This window comes from Pseudophryne corroboree, chromosome 3, assembly GCF_028390025.1.
Source record: "Pseudophryne corroboree isolate aPseCor3 chromosome 3, aPseCor3.hap2, whole genome shotgun sequence".
NCBI classification, from domain to species: Eukaryota; Metazoa; Chordata; class Amphibia; order Anura; family Myobatrachidae; genus Pseudophryne; species Pseudophryne corroboree.
This window is the reverse complement of record NC_086446.1, coordinates 114,443,041-114,457,791: the sequence shown is the minus strand read 5'-3', so window position 1 is coordinate 114,457,791 and position 14,751 is coordinate 114,443,041. Positions and strand designations below refer to the sequence as shown.

The 14,751-nt window shown below is 41.8% G+C and overlaps 51 non-coding genes and 14 pseudogenes across 51 annotated transcripts; all 65 read left to right on the top strand.

The window, feature by feature from the left end:
- Positions 1-97: 97 nt before the first annotated feature.
- Positions 98-216, top strand: LOC135060981 (5S ribosomal RNA). Its single transcript, XR_010247375.1, has one exon. It is a non-coding gene; the product is annotated as a 5S ribosomal RNA (ribosomal RNA).
- A 107-nt stretch (positions 217-323) lies between these two features.
- Positions 324-442, top strand: LOC134887724 (5S ribosomal RNA). The gene has a single exon (XR_010171066.1). It is a non-coding gene; the product is annotated as a 5S ribosomal RNA (ribosomal RNA).
- Positions 443-549: 107 nt separating this feature from the next.
- Positions 550-668, top strand: LOC135067938 (5S ribosomal RNA). Its single transcript, XR_010254146.1, has one exon. It is a non-coding gene; the product is annotated as a 5S ribosomal RNA (ribosomal RNA).
- A 107-nt stretch (positions 669-775) lies between these two features.
- LOC135065291 (5S ribosomal RNA) lies at positions 776-894 on the top strand. The gene has a single exon (XR_010251574.1). It is a non-coding gene; the product is annotated as a 5S ribosomal RNA (ribosomal RNA).
- A 107-nt stretch (positions 895-1,001) lies between these two features.
- On the top strand, positions 1,002-1,120 carry LOC135069902 (5S ribosomal RNA). The gene has a single exon (XR_010256082.1). It is a non-coding gene; the product is annotated as a 5S ribosomal RNA (ribosomal RNA).
- Positions 1,121-1,227: 107 nt separating this feature from the next.
- LOC135061713 (5S ribosomal RNA) lies at positions 1,228-1,346 on the top strand. The gene has a single exon (XR_010248086.1). It is a non-coding gene; the product is annotated as a 5S ribosomal RNA (ribosomal RNA).
- A 107-nt stretch (positions 1,347-1,453) lies between these two features.
- Positions 1,454-1,572, top strand: LOC135063897 (5S ribosomal RNA). Its single transcript, XR_010250218.1, has one exon. It is a non-coding gene; the product is annotated as a 5S ribosomal RNA (ribosomal RNA).
- A 107-nt stretch (positions 1,573-1,679) lies between these two features.
- On the top strand, positions 1,680-1,798 carry LOC134889499 (5S ribosomal RNA; annotated as a pseudogene).
- Positions 1,799-1,905: 107 nt separating this feature from the next.
- LOC135069175 (5S ribosomal RNA) lies at positions 1,906-2,024 on the top strand. Its single transcript, XR_010255363.1, has one exon. It is a non-coding gene; the product is annotated as a 5S ribosomal RNA (ribosomal RNA).
- A 107-nt stretch (positions 2,025-2,131) lies between these two features.
- Positions 2,132-2,250, top strand: LOC134888435 (5S ribosomal RNA; annotated as a pseudogene).
- Positions 2,251-2,357: 107 nt separating this feature from the next.
- On the top strand, positions 2,358-2,476 carry LOC134887713 (5S ribosomal RNA). Its single transcript, XR_010171064.1, has one exon. It is a non-coding gene; the product is annotated as a 5S ribosomal RNA (ribosomal RNA).
- Positions 2,477-2,583: 107 nt separating this feature from the next.
- On the top strand, positions 2,584-2,702 carry LOC134901612 (5S ribosomal RNA). Its single transcript, XR_010175099.1, has one exon. It is a non-coding gene; the product is annotated as a 5S ribosomal RNA (ribosomal RNA).
- Positions 2,703-2,809: 107 nt separating this feature from the next.
- Positions 2,810-2,928, top strand: LOC135069353 (5S ribosomal RNA). The gene has a single exon (XR_010255536.1). It is a non-coding gene; the product is annotated as a 5S ribosomal RNA (ribosomal RNA).
- A 107-nt stretch (positions 2,929-3,035) lies between these two features.
- LOC134901921 (5S ribosomal RNA) lies at positions 3,036-3,154 on the top strand. Its single transcript, XR_010175396.1, has one exon. It is a non-coding gene; the product is annotated as a 5S ribosomal RNA (ribosomal RNA).
- A 107-nt stretch (positions 3,155-3,261) lies between these two features.
- Positions 3,262-3,380, top strand: LOC135068547 (5S ribosomal RNA). Its single transcript, XR_010254744.1, has one exon. It is a non-coding gene; the product is annotated as a 5S ribosomal RNA (ribosomal RNA).
- A 107-nt stretch (positions 3,381-3,487) lies between these two features.
- On the top strand, positions 3,488-3,606 carry LOC134892576 (5S ribosomal RNA; annotated as a pseudogene).
- Positions 3,607-3,713: 107 nt separating this feature from the next.
- On the top strand, positions 3,714-3,832 carry LOC134902115 (5S ribosomal RNA). Its single transcript, XR_010175590.1, has one exon. It is a non-coding gene; the product is annotated as a 5S ribosomal RNA (ribosomal RNA).
- Positions 3,833-3,939: 107 nt separating this feature from the next.
- LOC134884435 (5S ribosomal RNA) lies at positions 3,940-4,058 on the top strand. The gene has a single exon (XR_010168583.1). It is a non-coding gene; the product is annotated as a 5S ribosomal RNA (ribosomal RNA).
- A 107-nt stretch (positions 4,059-4,165) lies between these two features.
- On the top strand, positions 4,166-4,284 carry LOC134891570 (5S ribosomal RNA; annotated as a pseudogene).
- Positions 4,285-4,391: 107 nt separating this feature from the next.
- LOC135063817 (5S ribosomal RNA) lies at positions 4,392-4,510 on the top strand. The gene has a single exon (XR_010250141.1). It is a non-coding gene; the product is annotated as a 5S ribosomal RNA (ribosomal RNA).
- A 106-nt stretch (positions 4,511-4,616) lies between these two features.
- LOC135062440 (5S ribosomal RNA) lies at positions 4,617-4,735 on the top strand. The gene has a single exon (XR_010248790.1). It is a non-coding gene; the product is annotated as a 5S ribosomal RNA (ribosomal RNA).
- A 107-nt stretch (positions 4,736-4,842) lies between these two features.
- Positions 4,843-4,961, top strand: LOC134887702 (5S ribosomal RNA). Its single transcript, XR_010171063.1, has one exon. It is a non-coding gene; the product is annotated as a 5S ribosomal RNA (ribosomal RNA).
- A 107-nt stretch (positions 4,962-5,068) lies between these two features.
- Positions 5,069-5,187, top strand: LOC135063327 (5S ribosomal RNA). The gene has a single exon (XR_010249661.1). It is a non-coding gene; the product is annotated as a 5S ribosomal RNA (ribosomal RNA).
- A 106-nt stretch (positions 5,188-5,293) lies between these two features.
- Positions 5,294-5,412, top strand: LOC134885125 (5S ribosomal RNA). Its single transcript, XR_010169248.1, has one exon. It is a non-coding gene; the product is annotated as a 5S ribosomal RNA (ribosomal RNA).
- A 107-nt stretch (positions 5,413-5,519) lies between these two features.
- LOC134888572 (5S ribosomal RNA) lies at positions 5,520-5,638 on the top strand (annotated as a pseudogene).
- A 107-nt stretch (positions 5,639-5,745) lies between these two features.
- Positions 5,746-5,864, top strand: LOC135065829 (5S ribosomal RNA). Its single transcript, XR_010252099.1, has one exon. It is a non-coding gene; the product is annotated as a 5S ribosomal RNA (ribosomal RNA).
- A 107-nt stretch (positions 5,865-5,971) lies between these two features.
- On the top strand, positions 5,972-6,090 carry LOC134885195 (5S ribosomal RNA). Its single transcript, XR_010169316.1, has one exon. It is a non-coding gene; the product is annotated as a 5S ribosomal RNA (ribosomal RNA).
- Positions 6,091-6,197: 107 nt separating this feature from the next.
- LOC135061389 (5S ribosomal RNA) lies at positions 6,198-6,316 on the top strand. Its single transcript, XR_010247772.1, has one exon. It is a non-coding gene; the product is annotated as a 5S ribosomal RNA (ribosomal RNA).
- A 107-nt stretch (positions 6,317-6,423) lies between these two features.
- Positions 6,424-6,542, top strand: LOC134901554 (5S ribosomal RNA). The gene has a single exon (XR_010175043.1). It is a non-coding gene; the product is annotated as a 5S ribosomal RNA (ribosomal RNA).
- A 107-nt stretch (positions 6,543-6,649) lies between these two features.
- Positions 6,650-6,768, top strand: LOC135069145 (5S ribosomal RNA). The gene has a single exon (XR_010255334.1). It is a non-coding gene; the product is annotated as a 5S ribosomal RNA (ribosomal RNA).
- Positions 6,769-6,875: 107 nt separating this feature from the next.
- Positions 6,876-6,994, top strand: LOC134890399 (5S ribosomal RNA; annotated as a pseudogene).
- A 107-nt stretch (positions 6,995-7,101) lies between these two features.
- On the top strand, positions 7,102-7,220 carry LOC134887689 (5S ribosomal RNA). The gene has a single exon (XR_010171061.1). It is a non-coding gene; the product is annotated as a 5S ribosomal RNA (ribosomal RNA).
- A 107-nt stretch (positions 7,221-7,327) lies between these two features.
- LOC135059035 (5S ribosomal RNA) lies at positions 7,328-7,446 on the top strand. Its single transcript, XR_010245455.1, has one exon. It is a non-coding gene; the product is annotated as a 5S ribosomal RNA (ribosomal RNA).
- A 106-nt stretch (positions 7,447-7,552) lies between these two features.
- Positions 7,553-7,671, top strand: LOC134887678 (5S ribosomal RNA). Its single transcript, XR_010171060.1, has one exon. It is a non-coding gene; the product is annotated as a 5S ribosomal RNA (ribosomal RNA).
- Positions 7,672-7,778: 107 nt separating this feature from the next.
- LOC134888571 (5S ribosomal RNA) lies at positions 7,779-7,897 on the top strand (annotated as a pseudogene).
- A 107-nt stretch (positions 7,898-8,004) lies between these two features.
- On the top strand, positions 8,005-8,123 carry LOC135065707 (5S ribosomal RNA). Its single transcript, XR_010251980.1, has one exon. It is a non-coding gene; the product is annotated as a 5S ribosomal RNA (ribosomal RNA).
- Positions 8,124-8,230: 107 nt separating this feature from the next.
- On the top strand, positions 8,231-8,349 carry LOC134887666 (5S ribosomal RNA). Its single transcript, XR_010171058.1, has one exon. It is a non-coding gene; the product is annotated as a 5S ribosomal RNA (ribosomal RNA).
- Positions 8,350-8,456: 107 nt separating this feature from the next.
- Positions 8,457-8,575, top strand: LOC134889532 (5S ribosomal RNA; annotated as a pseudogene).
- A 107-nt stretch (positions 8,576-8,682) lies between these two features.
- LOC134887654 (5S ribosomal RNA) lies at positions 8,683-8,801 on the top strand. Its single transcript, XR_010171057.1, has one exon. It is a non-coding gene; the product is annotated as a 5S ribosomal RNA (ribosomal RNA).
- Positions 8,802-8,908: 107 nt separating this feature from the next.
- On the top strand, positions 8,909-9,027 carry LOC135060980 (5S ribosomal RNA). The gene has a single exon (XR_010247374.1). It is a non-coding gene; the product is annotated as a 5S ribosomal RNA (ribosomal RNA).
- A 107-nt stretch (positions 9,028-9,134) lies between these two features.
- Positions 9,135-9,253, top strand: LOC134887643 (5S ribosomal RNA). The gene has a single exon (XR_010171056.1). It is a non-coding gene; the product is annotated as a 5S ribosomal RNA (ribosomal RNA).
- Positions 9,254-9,360: 107 nt separating this feature from the next.
- LOC135061036 (5S ribosomal RNA) lies at positions 9,361-9,479 on the top strand. Its single transcript, XR_010247429.1, has one exon. It is a non-coding gene; the product is annotated as a 5S ribosomal RNA (ribosomal RNA).
- Positions 9,480-9,586: 107 nt separating this feature from the next.
- On the top strand, positions 9,587-9,705 carry LOC134887631 (5S ribosomal RNA). Its single transcript, XR_010171055.1, has one exon. It is a non-coding gene; the product is annotated as a 5S ribosomal RNA (ribosomal RNA).
- A 107-nt stretch (positions 9,706-9,812) lies between these two features.
- On the top strand, positions 9,813-9,931 carry LOC135059034 (5S ribosomal RNA). The gene has a single exon (XR_010245454.1). It is a non-coding gene; the product is annotated as a 5S ribosomal RNA (ribosomal RNA).
- Positions 9,932-10,037: 106 nt separating this feature from the next.
- LOC134887619 (5S ribosomal RNA) lies at positions 10,038-10,156 on the top strand. The gene has a single exon (XR_010171054.1). It is a non-coding gene; the product is annotated as a 5S ribosomal RNA (ribosomal RNA).
- A 107-nt stretch (positions 10,157-10,263) lies between these two features.
- Positions 10,264-10,382, top strand: LOC134888570 (5S ribosomal RNA; annotated as a pseudogene).
- A 107-nt stretch (positions 10,383-10,489) lies between these two features.
- On the top strand, positions 10,490-10,608 carry LOC135065706 (5S ribosomal RNA). Its single transcript, XR_010251979.1, has one exon. It is a non-coding gene; the product is annotated as a 5S ribosomal RNA (ribosomal RNA).
- A 107-nt stretch (positions 10,609-10,715) lies between these two features.
- Positions 10,716-10,834, top strand: LOC134887608 (5S ribosomal RNA). Its single transcript, XR_010171052.1, has one exon. It is a non-coding gene; the product is annotated as a 5S ribosomal RNA (ribosomal RNA).
- Positions 10,835-10,941: 107 nt separating this feature from the next.
- LOC134889531 (5S ribosomal RNA) lies at positions 10,942-11,060 on the top strand (annotated as a pseudogene).
- A 107-nt stretch (positions 11,061-11,167) lies between these two features.
- On the top strand, positions 11,168-11,286 carry LOC134887597 (5S ribosomal RNA). Its single transcript, XR_010171051.1, has one exon. It is a non-coding gene; the product is annotated as a 5S ribosomal RNA (ribosomal RNA).
- A 107-nt stretch (positions 11,287-11,393) lies between these two features.
- LOC135060978 (5S ribosomal RNA) lies at positions 11,394-11,512 on the top strand. Its single transcript, XR_010247372.1, has one exon. It is a non-coding gene; the product is annotated as a 5S ribosomal RNA (ribosomal RNA).
- Positions 11,513-11,619: 107 nt separating this feature from the next.
- Positions 11,620-11,738, top strand: LOC134887585 (5S ribosomal RNA). Its single transcript, XR_010171050.1, has one exon. It is a non-coding gene; the product is annotated as a 5S ribosomal RNA (ribosomal RNA).
- A 107-nt stretch (positions 11,739-11,845) lies between these two features.
- On the top strand, positions 11,846-11,964 carry LOC135061035 (5S ribosomal RNA). Its single transcript, XR_010247428.1, has one exon. It is a non-coding gene; the product is annotated as a 5S ribosomal RNA (ribosomal RNA).
- A 107-nt stretch (positions 11,965-12,071) lies between these two features.
- On the top strand, positions 12,072-12,190 carry LOC134887573 (5S ribosomal RNA). The gene has a single exon (XR_010171048.1). It is a non-coding gene; the product is annotated as a 5S ribosomal RNA (ribosomal RNA).
- A 107-nt stretch (positions 12,191-12,297) lies between these two features.
- LOC134887302 (5S ribosomal RNA) lies at positions 12,298-12,416 on the top strand (annotated as a pseudogene).
- A 107-nt stretch (positions 12,417-12,523) lies between these two features.
- Positions 12,524-12,642, top strand: LOC134887560 (5S ribosomal RNA). Its single transcript, XR_010171047.1, has one exon. It is a non-coding gene; the product is annotated as a 5S ribosomal RNA (ribosomal RNA).
- A 107-nt stretch (positions 12,643-12,749) lies between these two features.
- On the top strand, positions 12,750-12,868 carry LOC134887549 (5S ribosomal RNA). Its single transcript, XR_010171046.1, has one exon. It is a non-coding gene; the product is annotated as a 5S ribosomal RNA (ribosomal RNA).
- Positions 12,869-12,974: 106 nt separating this feature from the next.
- Positions 12,975-13,093, top strand: LOC134900503 (5S ribosomal RNA). Its single transcript, XR_010174011.1, has one exon. It is a non-coding gene; the product is annotated as a 5S ribosomal RNA (ribosomal RNA).
- A 107-nt stretch (positions 13,094-13,200) lies between these two features.
- Positions 13,201-13,319, top strand: LOC134892493 (5S ribosomal RNA; annotated as a pseudogene).
- A 107-nt stretch (positions 13,320-13,426) lies between these two features.
- On the top strand, positions 13,427-13,545 carry LOC135059844 (5S ribosomal RNA). Its single transcript, XR_010246242.1, has one exon. It is a non-coding gene; the product is annotated as a 5S ribosomal RNA (ribosomal RNA).
- Positions 13,546-13,652: 107 nt separating this feature from the next.
- Positions 13,653-13,771, top strand: LOC135061196 (5S ribosomal RNA). Its single transcript, XR_010247585.1, has one exon. It is a non-coding gene; the product is annotated as a 5S ribosomal RNA (ribosomal RNA).
- Positions 13,772-13,878: 107 nt separating this feature from the next.
- LOC134890104 (5S ribosomal RNA) lies at positions 13,879-13,997 on the top strand (annotated as a pseudogene).
- A 107-nt stretch (positions 13,998-14,104) lies between these two features.
- Positions 14,105-14,223, top strand: LOC135061388 (5S ribosomal RNA). The gene has a single exon (XR_010247771.1). It is a non-coding gene; the product is annotated as a 5S ribosomal RNA (ribosomal RNA).
- A 107-nt stretch (positions 14,224-14,330) lies between these two features.
- LOC134901553 (5S ribosomal RNA) lies at positions 14,331-14,449 on the top strand. The gene has a single exon (XR_010175042.1). It is a non-coding gene; the product is annotated as a 5S ribosomal RNA (ribosomal RNA).
- A 107-nt stretch (positions 14,450-14,556) lies between these two features.
- On the top strand, positions 14,557-14,675 carry LOC134894899 (5S ribosomal RNA; annotated as a pseudogene).
- The last annotated feature ends 76 nt before the right edge of the window (positions 14,676-14,751 follow it).

The window sequence follows — 14,751 nt, the reverse complement described above, 5'->3', positions numbered from 1 at the left end:
GCCAACACCGTTCTGTTGATGCATTCCATTTTCAAACGTATTCATTTATGAACCAGTAGTTAGAAGTAGAAAAGTTCTAACAGAAACTATAAAGCTCATCTACAGCCACACCACACTGGATACGCCCAATCTCATCTGATCTTGGAAGCTAAGCAGTGTTGGGCCTGGTTAGTACTTGTATGGGAGACCACCTGGGAATACAAGGTGCTGTAGATATTTTTATACTGCCAACACCGTTCTGTTGATGCATTCCATTTTCAAACGTATTCATTTATGAACCAGTAGTTAGAAGTAGAAAAGTTCTAACAGAAACCACAAAGCTCATCTACAGCCACACCACACTGGATACGCCCAATCTCATCTGATCTTGGAAGCTAAGCAGTGTTGGGCCTGGTTAGTACTTGGATGGGAGACCACCTGGGAATACAAGGTGCTGTAGATAATTTTATACTGCCAACACCGTTCTGTTGATGCATTCCATTTTAAAATGTATTCATTTATGAACCAGTAGTTAGAAGTAGAAAAGTTCTAACAGAAACCACAAAGCTCATCTACAGCCACACCACACTGGATACGCCCAATCTCATCTGGTCTTGGAAGCTAAGCAGTGTTGGGCCTGGTTAGTACTTGGATGGAAGACCACCTGGGAATACAAGGTGCTGTAGATATTTTTATACTGCCAACACCGTTCTGTTGATGCATTCCATTTTCAAACGTATTCATTTATGAACCAGTAGTTAGAAGTAGAAAAGTTCTAACAGAAACCACAAAGCTCATCTACCGCCACACCACACTGGATACGCCCAATCTCATCTGATCTTGGAAGCTAAGCAGTGTTGGGCCTGGTTAGTACTTGGATGGGAGACCACCTGGGAATACAAGGTGCTGTAGATATTTTTATACTGCCAACACCGTTCTGTTGATGCATTCCATTTTCAAAAGTATTCATTTATGAACCAGTAGTTAGAAGTAGAAAAGTTCTAACAGAAACCACAAAGCTCATCTATAGCCACAGCACACTGGATACGCCCAATCTCATCTGATCTTGGAAGCTAAGCAGTGTTGGGCCTGGTTAGTACTTGGATGGGAGACCACCTGGGAATACAAGGTGCTGTAGATATTTTTATACTGCCAACACCGTTCTATTGATGCATTCCATTTTAAAACATATTCATTGATGAACCAGTAGTTAGAAGTAGAAAAGTTCTAACAGAAACCACAAAGCTCATCTACAGCCACACCACACTGGATACGCCCAATCTCATCTGATCTTGGAAGCTAAGCAGTGTTGGGCCTGGTTAGTACTTGGATGGGAGACTACCTGGGAATACAAGGTGCTGTAGATAATTTTATACTGCCAACACCGTTCTGTTGATGCATTCCATTTTAAAACGTGTCCATTTATGAACCAGTAGTTAGAAGTAGAAAAGTTCTAACAGAAACCACAAAGTTCATCTACAGCCACACCACTCTGGATATGCCCAATCTCATCTGATCTTGGAAGCTAAGCAGTGTTGGGCCTGGTTAGTACTTGGATGGGAGACCACCTGGGAATACAAGGTGCTGTAGATATTTTTATACTGCCAACACCGTTCTGTTGATGCATTCCATTTTCAAACGTATTCATTTATGAACCAGTAGTTAGAAGTAGAAAAGTTCTAACAGAAACCACAAAGCTCATCTACAGCCACACCACACTGGATACGCCCAATCTCATCTGATCTTGGAAGCTTAGCAGTGTTGGGACTGGTTAGTACTTGGATGGGAGACCACCTGGGAATACAAGGTGCTGTAGATAATTTTATACTGCCAACACCGTTCTGTTGATGCATTCCATTTTAAAACGTGTTCATTTATGAACCAGTAGTTAGAAGTAGAAAAGTTCTAACAGAAACCACAAAGGTCTTCTACAGCGACACCACTCTGGATACGCCCAATCTCATCTGATCTTGGAAGCTAAGCAGTGTTGGGCCTGGTTAGTACTTGGATGGGAGACCACCTGGGAATACAAGGTGCTGTAGATATTTTTATACTGCCAACACCGTTCTGTTGATGCATTCCATTTTAAAACGTATTCATTTATGAACCAGTAGTTAGAAGTAGAAAAGTTCTAACAGAAACCACAAAGCTCATCTGCAGCCACACCACACTGGATACGTTCAATCTCATCTGGTCTTGGAAGCTAAGCAGTGTTGGGCCTGGTTAGTACTTGGATGGGAGACCACCTGGGAATACAAGGTGCTGTAGATATTTTTATACTGCCAACACCGTTCTGTTGATGCATTCAATTTTCAAACGTATTCATTTATGAACCAGTAGTTAGAAGTAGAAAAGTTCTAACAGAAACCACAAAGCTCATCTACAGCCACACCACACTGGATACGCCCAATCTCATCTGATCTTGGAAGCTAAGCAGTGTTGGGCCTGGTTAGTACTTGGATGGGAGACCACCTGGGAATACAAGGTGCTGTAGATATTTTTATACTGCCAACACCGTTCTGTTGATGCATTCCATTTTCAAACGTATTCATTTATGAACCAGTAGTTAGAAGTAGAAAAGTTCTAACAGAAACCATAAAGCTCATCTACAGCCACACCACACTGGATACGCCCAATCTCATCTGATCTTGGAAGCTAAGCGGTGTTGGGCCTGGTTAGTACTTGGATGGGAGACCACCTGGGAATACAAGGTGCTGTAGATAATTTTATACTGCCAACACCGTTCTGTTGATGCATTCCATTTTAAAATGTATTCATTTATGAACCAGTAGTTACAAGTAGAAAAGTTCTAACAGAAACCACAAAGCTCATCTACAGGCACACCACACTGGATACGCCCAATCTCATCTGGTCTTGGAAGCTAAGCAGTGTTGGGCCAGGTTAGTACTTGGATGGGAGACCACCTGGGAATACAAGGTGCTGTAGATATTTTTATACTGCCAACACCGTTTTGTTGATGCATTCCATTTTCAAACGTATTCATTTATGAACCAGTAGTTAGAAGTAGAAAAGTTCTAACAGAAACCACAAAGCTCATCTACAGCCACACCACGCTGGATACGCCCAATCTCATCTGATCTTGGAAGCTAAGCAGTGTTGGGCCTGGTTAGTACTTGGATGGGAGACCACCTGGGAATACAAGGTGCTGTAGATATTTTTATACTGCCAACACCGTTCTGTTGATGCATTTCATTTTCAAACGTATTCATTTATGAACCAGTAGTTAGAAGTAGAAAAGTTCTAACAGAAACCATAAAGTTCATCTACAGCCACACCACACTGGATACGCCCAATCTCATTTGATCTTGGAAGCTTAGCAGTGTTGGGCCTGGTTAGTACTTGGATGGGAGACCACCTGGGAATACAAGGTGCTGTAGATATTTTTATAGTGCCAACACCGTTCTGTTGATGCATTCCATTTTCAAACGTATTCATTTATGAACCAGTAGTTAGAAGTAGAAAAGTACTAACAGAAACCACAAAGCTCATATACTGCCACACCACACTGGGTACGCCCAATCTCATCTGATCTTTGAAGCTAAGCAGTGTTGGGCCTGGTTAGTACTTGGGTGGGAGACCACCTGGGAATACAAGGTGCTGTAGATATTTTTATACTGCCAACACCGTTCTGTTGATGCATTCCATTTTCAAACGTATTCATTTATGAACCAGTAGTTAGAAGTAGAAAAGTTCTAACAGAAACCATAAAGCTCATCTACAGCCACACCACACTGGATACGCCCAATCTCATCTGATCTTGGCAGCTAAGCAGTGTTGGGCCTGGTTAGTACTTGGATGGGAGACCACCTGGGAATACAAGGTGCTGTAGATAATTTTATACTGCCAACACCGTTCTGTTGATGCATTCCATTTTCAAACGTATTCATTTATGAACCAGTAGTTAGAAGTAGAAAAGTTCTAACAGAAACCAAAAAGTTCATCTACAGCCCAGCCACATTGGATACGCCCAATCTCATCTGATCTTGGAAGCTAAGCAGTGTTGGGCCTGGTTAGTACTTGGATGGGAGACCACCTGGGAATACAAGGTGCTGTAGATATTTTTATACTGCCAACACCGTTCTGTTGATGCTTTCCATTTTCAAACGTATTCATTTATGAACCAGTAGTTAGAAGTAGAAAAGTACTAACCGAAACTATAAAGCTCTTATAAAGCCACACCACACTGGATATGCCCAATCTCATCTGATCTTGGAAACTAAGCAGTGTTGGGCCTGGTTAGTACTTGGATGGGAGACCACCTGGGAATACAAGGTGCTGTAGATATTTTTATACTGCCAACACCGTTCTGTTGATGCATTCCATTTTCAAACGTATTCATTTATGAACCAGTAGTTAGAAGTAGAAAAGTTCTAACAGAAACCATAAAGCTTATCTACAGCCACACCACACTGGATACGCCCAATCTCATCTGATCTTGGAAGCTAAGCAGTATTGGGCCTGGTTAGTACTTGGATGGGAGACCACCTGGGAATACAAGGTGCTGTAGATATTTTTATACTGCCAACACCGTTCTGTGATGCATTCCATTTTCAAACGTATTCATTTATGAACCAGTAGTTAGAAGTAGAAAAGTTCTAACAGAAACCACAAAGCTCATATACAGCCACACCACACTGGATACGCCCAATCTCATCTGATCTTGGAAGCTAAGCAGTGTTGGGCCTGGTTAGTACTTGGATGGGAGACCACCTGGGAATACAAGGTGCTGTAGATATTTTTATAATGCCAACACCGTTCTGTTGATGCATTCCATTTTCAAACGTATTCATTTATGAACCAGTAGTTAGAAGTAGAAAAGTTCTAACAGAAACCATAAAGCTCATCTACAGCCACACCACACTGGATACGCCCAATCTCATCTGATCTTGGAAGCTAAGCAGTGTTGGGCCTGGTTAGTACTTGGATGGGAGACCACCTGGGAATACAAGGTGCTGTAGATAATTTTATACTGCCAACACCGTTCTGTTGATGCATTCCATTTTAAAACGTATTCATTTATGAACCAGTAGTTAGAAGAAGAAAAGTTCAAACAGAAACCACAAAGCTCATCTACAGCCACACCACACTGGATACGCCCAATCTCATCTGATCTTGGAAGCTAAGCAGTGTTGGGCCTGGTTAGTACTTGGATGGGAGACCACCTGGGAATACAAGGTGCTATAGATAATTTTATACTGCCAACACATTCTGTTGATGCATTCCATTTTCAAACGTATTCATTTATGAACCAGTAGTTAGAAGTAGAAAAGTTCTAACAGAAACCACAAAGCTCACCTACAGCCACACCACACTGGATACGCCCAATCATATCTGATCTTGGAAGCTAAGCAGTGTTGGGCCTGGTTAGTACTTGGATGGGAGACCACCTGGGAATACAAGGTGCTGTAGATAATTTTATCCTGCCAACACCGTTCTGTTGATGCATTCCATTTTCAAACGTATTCATTTATGAACCAGTAGTTAGAAGTAGAAAAGTTCTAACAGAAACCACAAAGCTCATCTACAGCCACACCACACTGGATATGCCCAATCTCATCTGATCTTGGAAGCTAAGCAGTGTTGCGCCTGGTTAGTATTTGGATGGGAGACCACCTGGAAATACAAGGTGCTGTAGATATTTTTATACTGCCAACACCGTTCTGTTGATGCATTCCATTTTAAAACGTATTCATTTATGAACCAGTAGTTAGAAGTAGAAAAGTTCTAACAGAAACCAGAAAATTCATCTACAGCAACACCACACTGGATACGCCTAATCTCATCTGATCTTGGAAGCTAAGCAGTGTTGGGCCTGGTTAGTACTTGGATGGGAGACCACCTGGGAATACAAGGTGCTGTAGATATTTTTATACTGCCAACACCGTTCTGTTGATGCATTCCATTTTCAAACGTATTCATTTATGAACCAGTAGTTAGAAGTAGAAAAGTTCTAACAGAAACCAGAAAGCTCATCTACAGCCACACCACACTGGATACGCCTAATCTCATCTGATCTTGGAAGCTAAGCAGTGTTGGGCCTGGTTAGTATTTGGATGGGAGACCACCTGATAATACAAGGTGCTGTAGATATTTTTATACTGCCAACACCGTTCTGTTGATGCATTCCATTTTCAAACGTATTCATTTATGAACCAGTAGTTAGAAGTAGAAAAGTTCTAACAGAAACCACAACGCTCATCTACAGCCACACCACACTGGATACGCCCAATCTCATCTGATCTTGGAAGCTAAGCAGAGTTGGGCCTGGTTAGTACTTGGATGGGAGACCACCTGGGAATACAAGGTGCTGTAGATATTTTTATACTGCCAACACCGTTCTGTTGATGCATTCCATTTTCAAATGTATACATTTATGAACCAGTAGTTAGAAGTAGAAAAGTTCTAACAGAAACCACAAAGCTCATCTACAGCCACACCACACTGGATACGCCCAATCACATCTGATCTTGGAAGCTAAGCAGTGTTGGGCCTGGTTAGTACTTGGATGGGAGACCACCTGGGAATACAAGGTGCTGTAGATATTTTTATCCTGCCAACACCGTTCTGTTGATGCATTCCATTTTCAAACGTATTCATTTATGAACCAGTAGTTAGAAGTAGAAAAGTTCTAACAGAAACCACAAAGCTCATCTACAGCCACACCACACTGGATACGGCCAATCTCATCTGATCTTGGAAGCTAAGCAGTGTTGGGCCTGGTTAGTATTTGGATGGGAGACCACCTGGAAATACAAGGTGCTGTAGATATTTTTATACTGCCAACACCGTTCTGTTGATGCATTCCATTTTCAAACGTATTCATTTATGAACCAGTAGTTAGAAGTAGAAAAGTTCTAACAGAAACCAGAAAATTCATCTACAGCAACACCACACTGGATACGCCCAATCTAATCTGATCTTGGAAGCTAAGCAGTGTTGGGCCTGGTTAGTACTTGGATGGGAGACCACCTGGGAATACAAGATGCTGTAGATATTTTTATACTGCCAACACCGTTCTGTTGATGCATTCCATTTTCAAACGTATTCATTTATGAACCAGTAGTTAGAAGTAGAAAAGTTCTAACAGAAACCACAAAGCTCATCTACAGCCACACCACACTGGATACGCCCAATCTCATCTGATCTTGGAAGCTAAGCAGTGTTGGGCCTGGTTAGTACTTGGATGGGAGACCACCTGGGAATACAAGGTGCTGTAGATATTTTTATACTGCCAACACCGTTCTGTTGATGCATTCCATTTTCAAACGTATTCATTTATGAACCAGTAGTTAGAAGTAGAAAAGTTCTAACAGAAACCACAAAGCTCATCTACAGCCACACCACACTGGATATGCCCAATCTCATCTGATCTTGGAAGCTAAGCAGTGTTGGGCCTGGTTAGTACTTGGATGGGAGACCACCTGGGAATACAAGGTGCTGTAGATAATTTTATACTGCCAACACATTCTGTTGATGCATTCCATTTTCAAACGTATTCATTTATGAACCAGTAGTTAGAAGTAGAAAAGTTCTAACAGAAACCACAAAGCTCATCTACAGCCACACCACACTGGATACGCCCAATCTCATCTGATCTTGGAAGCTAAGCAGTGTTGGGCCTGGTTAGTACTTGGATGGGAGACCACCTGGGAATACAAGGTGCTGTAGATATTTTTATCCTGCCAACACCGTTCTGTTGATGCATTCCATTTTCAAACGTATTCATTTATGAACCAGTAGTTAGAAGTAGAAAAGTTCTAACAGAAACCACAAAGCTCATCTACAGCCACACCACACTGGATATGCCCAATCTCATCTGATCTTGGAAGCTAAGCAGTGTTGCGCCTGGTTAGTATTTGGATGGGAGACCACCTGGAAATACAAGGTGCTGTAGATATTTTTACACTGCCAACACCGTTCTGTTGATGCATTCCATTTTAAAACGTATTCATTTATGAACCAGTAGTTAGAAGTAGAAAAGTTCTAACAGAAACCAGAAAATTCATCTACAGCAACACCACACTGGATACGCCCAATCTCATCTGATCTTGGAAGCTAAGCAGTGTTGGGCCTGGTTAGTACTTGGATGGGAGACCACCTAGGAATACAAGGTGCTGTAGATATTTTTATACTGCCCACACCGTTCTGTTGATGCATTCCATTTTCAAACGTATTCATTTATGAACCAGTAGTTAGAAGTAGAAAAGTTCTAACAGAAACCACAAAGTTCATCTACAGCCACACCACACTGGATACGCCCAATCTCATCTGATCTTGGAAGCTAAGCAGTGTTGGGCCTGGTTAGTACTTGGATGGGAGACCACCTGGGAATACAAGGTGCTGTAGATATTTTTATACTACCAACACCGTTCTGTTGATGCATTCCATTTTCAAACGTATTCGTTTATGAACCAGTAGTTAGAAGTGGAAAAGTTCTAACAGAAACCAATAAGTTCATCTACAGCAACACCACACTGGATATGCTCAGTCTCATCTGATCTTGGAAGCTAAGCAGTGTTGGGCCTGGTTAGTACTTGGATGGGAGACCACCTGGGAATGCAAGGTGCTGTAGATATTTTTATACTGCCAACACCGTTCTGTTGATGCATTCCATTTTAAAACGTATTCATTGATGAACCAGTAGTTAGAAGTAGAAAAGTTCTAACAGAAACCACAAAGCTCATCTACAGCCACACCACACTGGATACGCCCAATCTCATCTGATCTTGGAAGCTAAGCAGTGTTGGGCCTGGTTAGTACTTGGATGGGAGACCACCTGGGAATACAAGGTGCTGTAGATATTTTTATACTGCCAACACCGTTCTGTTGATGCATTCCATTTTCAAACGTATTCATTTATGAACCAGTAGTTAGAAGTAGAAAAGTTCTAACAGAAACTATAAAGCTCATCTACAGCCACACCACACTGGATACGCCCAATCTCATCTGATCTTGGAAGCTAAGCAGTGTTGGGCCTGGTTAGTACTTGTATGGGAGACCACCTGGGAATACAAGGTGCTGTAGATATTTTTATACTGCCAACACCGTTCTGTTGATGCATTCCATTTTCAAACGTATTCATTTATGAACCAGTAGTTAGAAGTAGAAAAGTTCTAACAGAAACCACAAAGCTCATCTACAGCCACACCACACTGGATACGCCCAATCTCATCTGATCTTGGAAGCTAAGCAGTGTTGGGCCTGGTTAGTACTTGGATGGGAGACCACCTGGGAATACAAGGTGCTGTAGATAATTTTATACTGCCAACACCGTTCTGTTGATGCATTCCATTTTAAAATGTATTCATTTATGAACCAGTAGTTAGAAGTAGAAAAGTTCTAACAGAAACCACAAAGCTCATCTACAGCCACACCACACTGGATACGCCCAATCTCATCTGGTCTTGGAAGCTAAGCAGTGTTGGGCCTGGTTAGTACTTGGATGGGAGACCACCTGGGAATACAAGGTGCTGTAGATATTTTTATACTGCCAACACCGTTCTGTTGATGCATTCCATTTTCAAACGTATTCATTTATGAACCAGTAGTTAGAAGTAGAAAAGTTCTAACAGAAACCACAAAGCTCATCTACAGCCACACCACACTGGATACGCCCAATCTCATCTGATCTTGGAAGCTAAGCAGTGTTGGGCCTGGTTAGTACTTGGATGGGAGACCACCTGGGAATACAAGGTGCTGTAGATATTTTTATACTGCCAACACCGTTCTGTTGATGCATTCCATTTTCAAACGTATTCATTTATGAACCAGTAGTTAGAAGTAGAAAAGTTCTAACAGAAACCACAAAGCTCATCTACAGCCACACCACACTGGATATGCCCAATCTCATCTGATCTTGGAAGCTAAGCAGTGTTGGGCCTGGTTAGTACTTGGATGGGAGACCACCTGGGAATACAAGGTGCTGTAGATAATTTTATACTGCCAACACATTCTGTTGATGCATTCCATTTTCAAACGTATTCATTTATGAACCAGTAGTTAGAAGTAGAAAAGTTCTAACAGAAACCACAAAGCTCATCTACAGCCACACCACACTGGATACGCCCAATCTCATCTGATCTTGGAAGCTAAGCAGTGTTGGGCCTGGTTAGTACTTGGATGGGAGACCACCTGGGAATACAAGGTGCTGTAGATATTTTTATCCTGCCAACACCGTTCTGTTGATGCATTCCATTTTCAAACGTATTCATTTATGAACCAGTAGTTAGAAGTAGAAAAGTTCTAACAGAAACCACAAAGCTCATCTACAGCCACACCACACTGGATATGCCCAATCTCATCTGATCTTGGAAGCTAAGCAGTGTTGCGCCTGGTTAGTATTTGGATGGGAGACCACCTGGAAATACAAGGTGCTGTAGATATTTTTACACTGCCAACACCGTTCTGTTGATGCATTCCATTTTAAAACGTATTCATTTATGAACCAGTAGTTAGAAGTAGAAAAGTTCTAACAGAAACCAGAAAATTCATCTACAGCAACACCACACTGGATACGCCCAATCTCATCTGATCTTGGAAGCTAAGCAGTGTTGGGCCTGGTTAGTACTTGGATGGGAGACCACCTAGGAATACAAGGTGCTGTAGATATTTTTATACTGCCCACACCGTTCTGTTGATGCATTCCATTTTCAAACGTATTCATTTATGAACCAGTAGTTAGAAGTAGAAAAGTTCTAACAGAAACCACAAAGTTCATCTACAGCCACACCACACTGGATACGCCCAATCTCATCTGATCTTGGAAGCTAAGCAGTGTTGGGCCTGGTTAGTACTTGGATGGGAGACCACCTGGGAATACAAGGTGCTGTAGATATTTTTATACTACCAACACCGTTCTGTTGATGCATTCCATTTTCAAACGTATTCGTTTATGAACCAGTAGTTAGAAGTGGAAAAGTTCTAACAGAAACCAATAAGTTCATCTACAGCAACACCACACTGGATATGCTCAGTCTCATCTGATCTTGGAAGCTAAGCAGTGTTGGGCCTGGTTAGTACTTGGATGGGAGACCACCTGGGAATGCAAGGTGCTGTAGATATTTTTATACTGCCAACACCGTTCTGTTGATGCATTCCATTTTAAAACGTATTCATTGATGAACCAGTAGTTAGAAGTAGAAAAGTTCTAACAGAAACCACAAAGCTCATCTACAGCCACACCACACTGGATACGCCCAATCTCATCTGATCTTGGAAGCTAAGCAGTGTTGGGCCTGGTTAGTACTTGGATGGGAGACCACCTGGGAATACAAGGTGCTGTAGATATTTTTATACTGCCAACACCGTTCTGTTGATGCATTCCATTTTCAAACGTATTCATTTATGAACCAGTAGTTAGAAGTAGAAAAGTTCTAACAGAAACTATAAAGCTCATCTACAGCCACACCACACTGGATACGCCCAATCTCATCTGATCTTGGAAGCTAAGCAGTGTTGGGCCTGGTTAGTACTTGTATGGGAGACCACCTGGGAATACAAGGTGCTGTAGATATTTTTATACTGCCAACACCGTTCTGTTGATGCATTCCATTTTCAAACGTATTCATTTATGAACCAGTAGTTAGAAGTAGAAAAGTTCTAACAGAAACCACAAAGCTCATCTACAGCCACACCACACTGGATACGCCCAATCTCATCTGATCTTGGAAGCTAAGCAGTGTTGGGCCTGGTTAGTACTTGGATGGGAGACCACCTGGGAATACAAGGTGCTGTAGATAATTTTATACTGCCAACACCGTTCTGTTGATGCATTCCATTTTAAAATGTATTCATTTATGAACCAGTAGTTAGAAGTAGAAAAGTTCTAACAGAAACCACAAAGCTCATCTACAGCCACACCACACTGGATACGCCCAATCTCATCTGGTCTTGGAAGCTAAGCAGTGTTGGGCCTGGTTAGTACTTGGATGGGAGACCACCTGGGAATACAAGGTGCTGTAGATATTTTTATACTGCCAACACCGTTCTGTTGATGCATTCCATTTTCAAACGTATTCATTTATGAACCAGTAGTTAGAAGTAGAAAAGTTCTAACAGAAACCATAAAGCTCATCTACAGCCACACCACACTGGATACGCCCAATCTCATCTGATCTTGGAAGCTAAGCAGTGTTGGGCCTGGTTAGTACTTGGATGGGAGACCACCTGGGAATACAAGGTGCTGTAGATAATTTTATACTGCCAACACCGTTCTGTTGATGCATTCCATTTTAAAACGTATTAATTTATGAACCAGTAGTTAGAAGTAGAAAAGTTCTAACAGAAACCACAAAGCTCATCTACAGCCACACCACACTGGATATGCCCAATCTCATCTGGTCTTGGAAGCTAAGCAGTGTTAGGCCTGGTTAGTACTTGGATGGGAGACCACCTGGGAATACAAGGTGCTGTAGATATTTTTATACTGCCAACACCGTTCTGTTGATGCATTCCATTTTCAAACGTATTCATTTATGAACCAGTAGTTAGAAGTAGAAAAGTTCTAACAGAAACCACAAAGCTCATCTACAGCCACACCACACTGGATACGCCCAATCTCATCTGATCTTGGAAGCTAAGCAGTGTTGGGCCTGGTTAGTACTTGGATGGGAGACCACCTGGGAATACAAGGTGCTGTAGATATTTTTATACTGCCAACACCGTTCTGTTGATGCATTCCATTTTCAAACGTATTCATTTATGAACCAGTAGTTAGAAGTAGAAAAGTTCTAACAGAAACCACAAAGCTCATCTACAGCCACACCACACTGGATACGCCCAATCTCATCTGATCTTGGAAGCTAAGCAGTGTTGGGCCTGGTTAGTACTTGGATGGGAGACCACCTGGGAATACAAGGTGCTGTAGATAATTTTATACTGCCAACACATTCTGTTGATGCATTCCATTTTCAAACGTATTCATTTATGAACCAGTAGTTAGAAGTAGAAAAGTTCTAACAGAAACCACAAAGCTCATCTACAGCCACACCACACTGGATACGCCCAATCTCATCTGATCTTGGAAGCTAAGCAGTGTTGGGCCTGGTTAGTACTTGGATGGGAGACCACCTGGGAATACGAGGTGCTGTAGATATTTTTATCCTGCCAACACCGTTCTGTTGATGCATTCCATTTTCAAACGTATTCATTTATGAACCAGTAGTTAGAAGTAGAAAAGTTCTAACAGAAACCACAAAGCTCATCTACAGCCACACCACACTGGATATGCCCAATCTCATCTGATCTTGGAAGCTAAGCAATGTTGCGCCTGGTTAGTATTTGGATGGGAGACCACCTGGAAATACAAGGTGCTGTAGATATTTTTATACTGCCAACACCGTTCTGTTGATGCATTCCATTTTAAAACGTATTCATTTATGAACCAGTAGTTAGAAGTAGAAAAGTTCTAACAGAAACCAGAAAATTCATCTACAGCAACACCACACTGGATACGCCCAATCTCATCTGATCTTGGAAGCTAAGCAGTGTTGGGCCTGGTTAGTACTTGGATGGGAGACCACCTGGGAATACAAGGTGCTGTAGATATTTTTATACTGCCAACACCGTTCTGTTGATGCATTCCATTTTCAAACGTATTCATTTATGAACCAGTAGTTAGAAGTAGAAAAGTTCTAACAGAAACCACATAGCTCATCTACAGCCACATCACACTGGATACGCCCAATCTCATCTGATCTTGGAAGCTAAGCAGTGTTGGGCCTGGTTAGTACTTGGATGGGAGACCACCTGGGAATACAAGGTGCTGTAGATAATTTTATACTGCCAACACCGTTCTGTTGATGCATTCCATTTTCAAACGTATTCATTTATGAACCAGTAGTTAGAAGTAGAAAAGTTCTAACAGAAACCACAAAGCTCATCTACAGCCACACCATACTGGATACGCCTAATCTCATCTGATCTTGTAAGCTAAGCAGTGTTGGGCCTGGTTAGTATTTGGATGGGAGACCACCTGGAAATACAAGGTGCTGTAGATATTTTTATACTGCCAACACCGTTCTGTTGATGCATTCCATTTTCAAACGTATTCATTTATGAACCAGTAGTTAGAAGTAGAAAAGTTCTAACAGAAACCACAAAGCTCATCTACAGCCACACCACACTGGATACGCCCAATCTCATCTGATCTTGGAAGCTAAGCAGAGTTGGGCCTGGTTAGTACTTGGATGGGAGACCACCTGGGAATACAAGGTGCTGTAGATATTTTTATACTGCCAACACCGTTCTGTTGATGCATTCCATTTTCAAACGTATACATTTATGAACCAGTAGTTAGAAGTAGAAAAGTTCTAACAGAAACCACAAAGCTCATCTACAGCCACACCACACTGGATACGCCCAATCACATCTGATCTTGGAAGCTAAGCAGTGTTGGGCCTGGTTAGTACTTGGATGGGAGACCACCTGGGAATACAAGGTGCTGTAGATATTTTTATACTGCCAACACCGTTCTGTTGATGCATTCCATTTTCAAACGTATTCATTTATGAACCAGTAGTTAGAAGTAGAAAAGTTCTAACAGAAACCAGAAAATTCATCTACAGCAACACCACGCTGGATACGCCCAATCTAATCTGATCTTGGAAGCTAAGCAGTGTTGGGCCTGGTTAGTACTTGGATGGGAGACCACCTGGGAATACAAAATGCTGTAGATATTTTTATACTGCCAACACCGTTCTGTTGATGCATTCCATTTTCAAACGTATTCATTTATGAACCAGTAGTTAGAAG